This window comes from Sinocyclocheilus anshuiensis, unplaced genomic scaffold, assembly GCF_001515605.1.
Source record: "Sinocyclocheilus anshuiensis isolate Anshui unplaced genomic scaffold, SAMN03320099.WGS_v1.1 scaffold36, whole genome shotgun sequence".
Lineage (NCBI taxonomy): Eukaryota > Metazoa > Chordata > Actinopteri > Cypriniformes > Cyprinidae > Sinocyclocheilus > Sinocyclocheilus anshuiensis.
In genome coordinates, this window is record NW_015554072.1 from 722,350 (window position 1) to 729,001 (window position 6,652).

Below are 6,652 nucleotides of genomic sequence, written 5' to 3' on the forward strand. Positions count from 1 at the left end.
ACGACGAGGTGTTCCCCATAGCGACCCCTAGAGGACGCAGTTCGAAGTTCCCATGAAAGGGAACTACGAATTCAAGTAAAATTCAGTCATCTTATAAAAAGTGAGCCATCCTACTTTTAAAATCACTTGCTATGACAACTAATGAAAAGTTTAATATCACAAAATTCTTGCACAATTAAAAAAAAACATTATTGAAAGAAAAAGTGGACGTTTCATATCATAATAAAATTAATTATTACACGATTATGGTCTCCGGTCTGAAAAAAAACCTGCATGTGATTTGGCCGAGCCGAAAAGAACGCATGTCACACCTCTTTCCATCAGTTTACACTGGCTAATAGCTGCTCGTGTAAAATTCAAGGCATTGATGTTTGCCTACAAAACCACCACTGGCTCTGCACCCCTTTACCTAAATTCACTACTTATAGACTTATGTGCCCTCTAAGCTTGCGTTCTGCAAGTGAACGGTGCATTATAGTGCCTTCCCAAAGAGGTACAAAATAACTTTCACTGACTTTTACATTAACTGTACCCTCCTGGTGGAATGACCTGCCCAAATCAATCCAAGCAGCTGAGTCCTTAACCATCTTCAAGAAATAACTGATGTAAATGACAAAAACAAAGTTTAAGGCTGATGTTCTTCTTGTTTGATGAATTCGGTGCTTGCACGTAGGTACACAGCTTTTATTGTTATTGCAGCTTAGATGTTCAAATAGTTGCACTACTCCGACTTTGCCACAAGGAAAAGTGCGTACACCTGCTCAGACCCTGACGTGGCGGTAAGTACATTTCCACGTCAAAGACCGTTTTTATAAATATGAACGTTGCCGTGGATTTTACGCACATTTTATAAATGAGGCATCCAAGCAGCTGAGTCCTTAGCCATCTTTAAGAATCGGCTAAAAACAAAAATCTCTAACATCTTCATTTGACCCTTTAACTCTAGCACTCTCTATTCTAATCCTAAAACAAACAAACAAACAAAACAAAAAAAACACTTGACCCTCTAACACTTGCACTCTATTCTATTTCTATTCTTACTACTTGTTTTCTTTAAAAAAAAAAAGCATTCGCTTTCTCTGACATCTATATAGTGCATTTTATACAAATATAACTGATGTAAATGACAAAAACAAAGTTTAAGGCTGATGTTCTTCTTGTTTGATGAATTCGGTGCTTGCACGTAGGTACACAGCTTTTATTGTTATTGCAGCTTAGATGTTCAAATAGTTGCACTACTCCGACTTTGCCACAAGGAAAAGTGCGTACACCTGCTCAGACCCTGACGTGGCGGTAAGTACTTTTCCACGTCAAAGACCGTTTTTATAAATATGAACGTTGCCGTGGATTTTAGCGTACGCACACTCTAAGATCAAATCTGTGCGTACGCACATTTTATAAATGTGGCCCCTGGTGTAGTCATGTGGGACACAACGAAGAGTCAGTAAAAATTCAGACAAGCGCGACCTCTGCTGGTGAAGCTGCAACTCCGATTACATGCTGTTGTGTAACGTCCTCTGAGGCAGATTCTGCTGAACACAGATCAGCATGTGAGATCAGCATTTGAGGACGACTTTTATCAGTAAAGTGCTTTGCACTAGAGTTGGTATAGCGTATGCTACATCTAATATGCATTGCTTTTTTTAGTAGTGATCTGCAAATATATATTCATGTATTTGTTAACCATATTATGTAAAAACTGCGAAGCAGCTCATTCTGTAAGCTTAGCATTCTGCTGTATGTTGAAAAACAAAAATCTCTAACATCTTCATTTGACCCTTTAACTCTAGCACTCTCTATTCTAATCCTAAAACAAACAAACAAACAAAACAAAAAAAACACTTGACCCTCTAACACTTGCACTCTATTCTATTTCTATTCTTACTACTTGTTTTCTTTAAAAAAAAAAAGCATTCGCTTTCTCTGACATCTCTGACACTAGCATTCGCTATTCTTTTTTCTTTTTTTATTCTATATTCTTGTTTTCTTTTTATTTATTATAACAAAATTATGTAATTAATACATATTATATTAATTACATATAAAAAAAATAAATAAAAAAAAAGTCTGCTAAATGACTAAATGTAAATGTCTGGCTGACAGTTTTTAGCATCTTATCCTCATCTCAGCAGGATGGCAGAGAATGTGAAATAATCTCCTGAATCAGGGACGCTCTGTCAGGCGTGCCATTGCATACCCTTGAACTGTCATCAGTGAAGCTTAGCGTGTGTGTGTTTGTGTGTGTGAGTCTTACCATGACTGATTATGAAATCACGTCAGATGAGGATCATGGGGCTTATCTCAGCACTGATGCAATAGGACGTTACAGGACATGAGAATGAGGAGGGATAGTTGTTCTTCATTACTGTAAAGTGAGACACTGTATCACTTTACAGATTTAGCTGTTAGATGCATGAGTTGCTACAATGGTGGTAACAGATATCCTACTATTCCAAACAACTGAGAACCTTTCTTCTTCCCTAAAAAGCTTTTAAAGTTTTTTTTAAAGTCCTCTATCCATAATATTGCTTTTTTTTTCTCAGCGAAAAGAAGTCATCTTGTCAAATCTTTTCACTTCACAAGACATTAAAGGTGGGGTAAGTGATTTCTGGTAGCCAATGTTGATATTTCAAATCACCAAAACAAACACGTCCCTACCCCAAAAGGGTCTCACCCCTATTTTGATAGCTCCGCCCCTCACATACGTATGCAACCCAGACAACGATTAGTTCTATGAAACAAAGCAAAACCAATGTTACACCGTGTCTACACCAGACGCGAGCGGCGCGACAAAATACTATAGAACTCATTATAATCAGTGATGCTATCTACACTGGATGCGGCGTGGCACGGCACGACAAATCCCCGACAGAAAACTGCTGCTGCGTTCTATTTATGACGTATTGACACAAATTTCAAATGATTTTCAACGGTCGCTTTATCCCGTCCACTGTAGACAGACTTTAGCTGTTGCGGCGCGGCGCGACAACTGTCCCGTCCGGTGTAGGCACGGTGTTACTCACCTATCTAGAAGAAACAAAACAACCTCGGCGTCCGATCGCAGGCCTTCCGCTCCTTGAGTTCTCTCCAGCGCTGGAAAGCTGATGACGATCATCATGTCAGGACCGCTTCCCACGTATCGACGAGGACATGAAAGGTTCAGTAGGCTTTTTGCTTTAAATGAATGGTTATTGTCATGGTGTAAAGAACAGAAACTGCTCTTTGTTAATAACTGGAATCTTTTCTGGGAGCGTCCTAGGCTTTTTCGCGCTGATGGCCTCTTGCCTTATCGTAAGCCTTCTTTTGTTCCGCAGACGTCTTCCTCTTTCGTTTTTTTTATCCGCCATCTCTATCTTTCTGTCGCTCGGCTCAAGGCTAATGTCTGTCCTGTGCACTGAGCGCTCTCTCCTCCGTATCATGAGTAGACACGCCCCTTAATGCTGATTGGCTACAAGTTTGTTTTGGTACTCGGCCTGACTCAGTTTTCTAAAGCGTTTTTGAAAAAATACATACCCCACCTTTAATTGATGGTCTGTAGTCATATGGATTACTTGTGGATTATTGTGATGTTTTTATCAGCTGTTTAGACTCTCATTCTGACGGCACCCATTCACTGCAGAGGATCCATTGGTGAGCAAGTGACGTAATGCTAAATGTCTCTAGTTTCTCATTACTAGCAGATACATAATGAGATGTTTAAAATATTCTTCTTTCCTACTGATTATGTGAAGCATTGCTAATATGCGAGTTATGAAATTCTTCATAAATTATCTGATAATCTGTGCAATTCTGAGCAAACCAACCTTTTGTACATGACTGTTTACTCAGTCTCTTGGGAAAATTAATGTACAGTTAAAATAGAACTTCTTTCTTGAATATCCTTGAATATAATATAATTCTCCTTTCAGTCGCAGACAAGAATGCATTCTTCTTTGAAGCCAAAATAACCACATATCACTTTGAAAAAAACTGATTATAGATTCCTAAGTACATAATATTCCTCATCTTGCACAACCTGAAAGTGTAGCAAGATTTAATTTGACTTGCTTACCAGATTCAGTATATTCCCACAGGCCTCGAAATCCACAGAGGCAGCATTTCTGTAACTTGAACTCTGGTTTTCTTCAATGACCCTTACTGTTTTGTTACCCATTGACTTCCATGAACAAAAATACATTAGAAGTCAATTTGAACTGAAACTGTTTGGCTTTCTTCAAAATATATTCTTTTTATGTTCCACAGAAGAAGGAAAGTCAAACAGGTTTGGAACAACATGAGTAAATGATTTCATTTTTGGGCTGAACTATTCAAGTAAAAAAGTTGCTCATTTTATTGTCATCAGCATGAATTTCCTCAACAACCACATGATTTGAAGTATTCATGTCCAGTGAAGGATGTTTGTTCAAATCCCTATGTACTGTATTAGTGATGCTTGCCTTAGCCAACACCACTAATAAAAGGCCATTTCAGTGTTGTCACCAGCTGCACCATCCTAAGCAAAAACCTCTCTGCAGAAATTGCTTACAACATCCTTGAGGCCAAACTGGATCTGTGGCGTGGAACAAACCGAGTTTGCAAGATTCTGCTTCACACAGATAAGAAGCTCTGTGAAGGAGCAGTCCTATTAAAACCAGACCCCAGTATGCATGAATTCAGATTTGGCTTTTCATTTTGTCTTTCTGGGCACCTTCTCAATCTCCTCAATGCATTCAGCACTAGAAATTATAATGTGAAACAGCAAGACCATTGTAGTTCAGCCAAGCAGGGTTATTATAGTTAACTAAAACCATAAAACAATTTTTGGTACTTGAAATAAAATATGAAAAAAAAAATAGTAAACAAGAATGATTACAGCTTGCTGCCATGGCAGCTTTTCACATTTTTATTTAGTTTACCTTGATGTACTAAAATAACTAAAACTAAAACTGAAATAGAATTAATGAAAGCTATGTAGACATATATATATATATATATATATATATATTATATATATATATATATATATATATATATATAAATTAAAAATGACAAAAACACAAAACAAAATGACTAATATTTAAACTAAAATTGAAATAAAAACGGAAAATATGACAATAATAATTAATTCAAAATATTACAAAAAACTCAACGACACTAAAATAAGATGCAGCTAAGATGCATGATTATAAGAACTACTGCAGGTTATGGACTAAACATAAGAAGATTATGATTTACATTTTGTAAAGTGTAAATATGATTGTTTTGAGAGTTTGCAGAAGCCCTGGATGATTATGATTTACTGACAGCAGTTGCATGAGGCCTCGATAACCCACAATGAGCATTTCACTAGAAGCTGGAGTAGACTGGAAAAGCTGATTGAAAACATTATTTTTGCAAATCTGTTTGGTGATGCTTACGGTGCAGAAGAAACACAGCTGTCAAGAATTGTGAAAGAGTAAAACAAAAAACAAACTCATGTTCTCAGCAAAGTAATTCTATTTATTGTTCAAAGGAAGTCTGTGGAGAATTACAGCAGTACACACTTGACTGAACAGCTGCCTTTATCACATAACACAGTACAGACAAGAATGAGGTCAAAACTTATATGAATAGCGAAATTAGTAAAAAATCACTATGGCTCCCACGTGGTGTTTATGGCTAATTCTTGTGGTTACAGAAGGCCTGAAAATTAAACCGAAAGGGAGTTCACTCCTTTTTCTCTGATAAAATTATAAATGTATAAACACCCACTCAATATCAGTAAGAGAAGGATAACAGAGGGAAGTTGCTAACAGGCACACACATTTTGACAGATCTGGGAGAAGAGGAGAAAACAGGCTGCAGTAAGACTCAGAAATGTGACAACTTAATATGCAGAGGAAGAAACTATTGAGAAAAAAAAAAGAATAGTGTTATATTGTCATTTGGGTTGTTGAAAAAAGGAATACAAAGTAAACTGAGAACTAGTTTGTATATTTCACAATTTTGTCATTATTTTTCTATGCTCTTCCAACCATAAAGACTATAGGAAATGTATGGAAAACCAGTAAGAAATATTTCCCTATATATAATTGCATCCGAGTTTTATTTGTTTAAATAGCCTGCTCAGGAAGCGTTTATAATTGATTCTATATGTCTATATATAAATATATTTCTGTATATATATATATATATAATTTTTTTTCTGTATATTGTTTTTAAAAATAAATCTATTTAAACCCAGTTGGGTGTTGTTCTGCATTTGATTTTCTTTCCAGTTATGTCACCAAAGCTCTCCATGTATTAAATTCGAAAACTACTAATTTGTCCCGGCTTGATGTTTGCCTATCAGGCAAACCAGTATCATTCCCTTTAAAAGAGCCAAATCAAACCCAGTATCAATGGTAAATTTAGCGGCATCAGCACCAATGCACTTCCCAATTTAGTACATACAATCAAGACAAATTTGCTCTCAAGATGCAGGAGGAACAAAATAAAACTCACCAGCCCGCGTGAACCTCAATCTTCACAGCGCGCCGGCGGAGCACGGTTTTATAGCACCATTTGAACTGTTTGTACATTGTTGCTTGAACTGTATTGTGTGTCCACAAGTTGAACTCTATAACAACCTCCAATTTTTACACTGTTTGAGCCGAGTCTTTTATATATATATATATATATATATATATATATA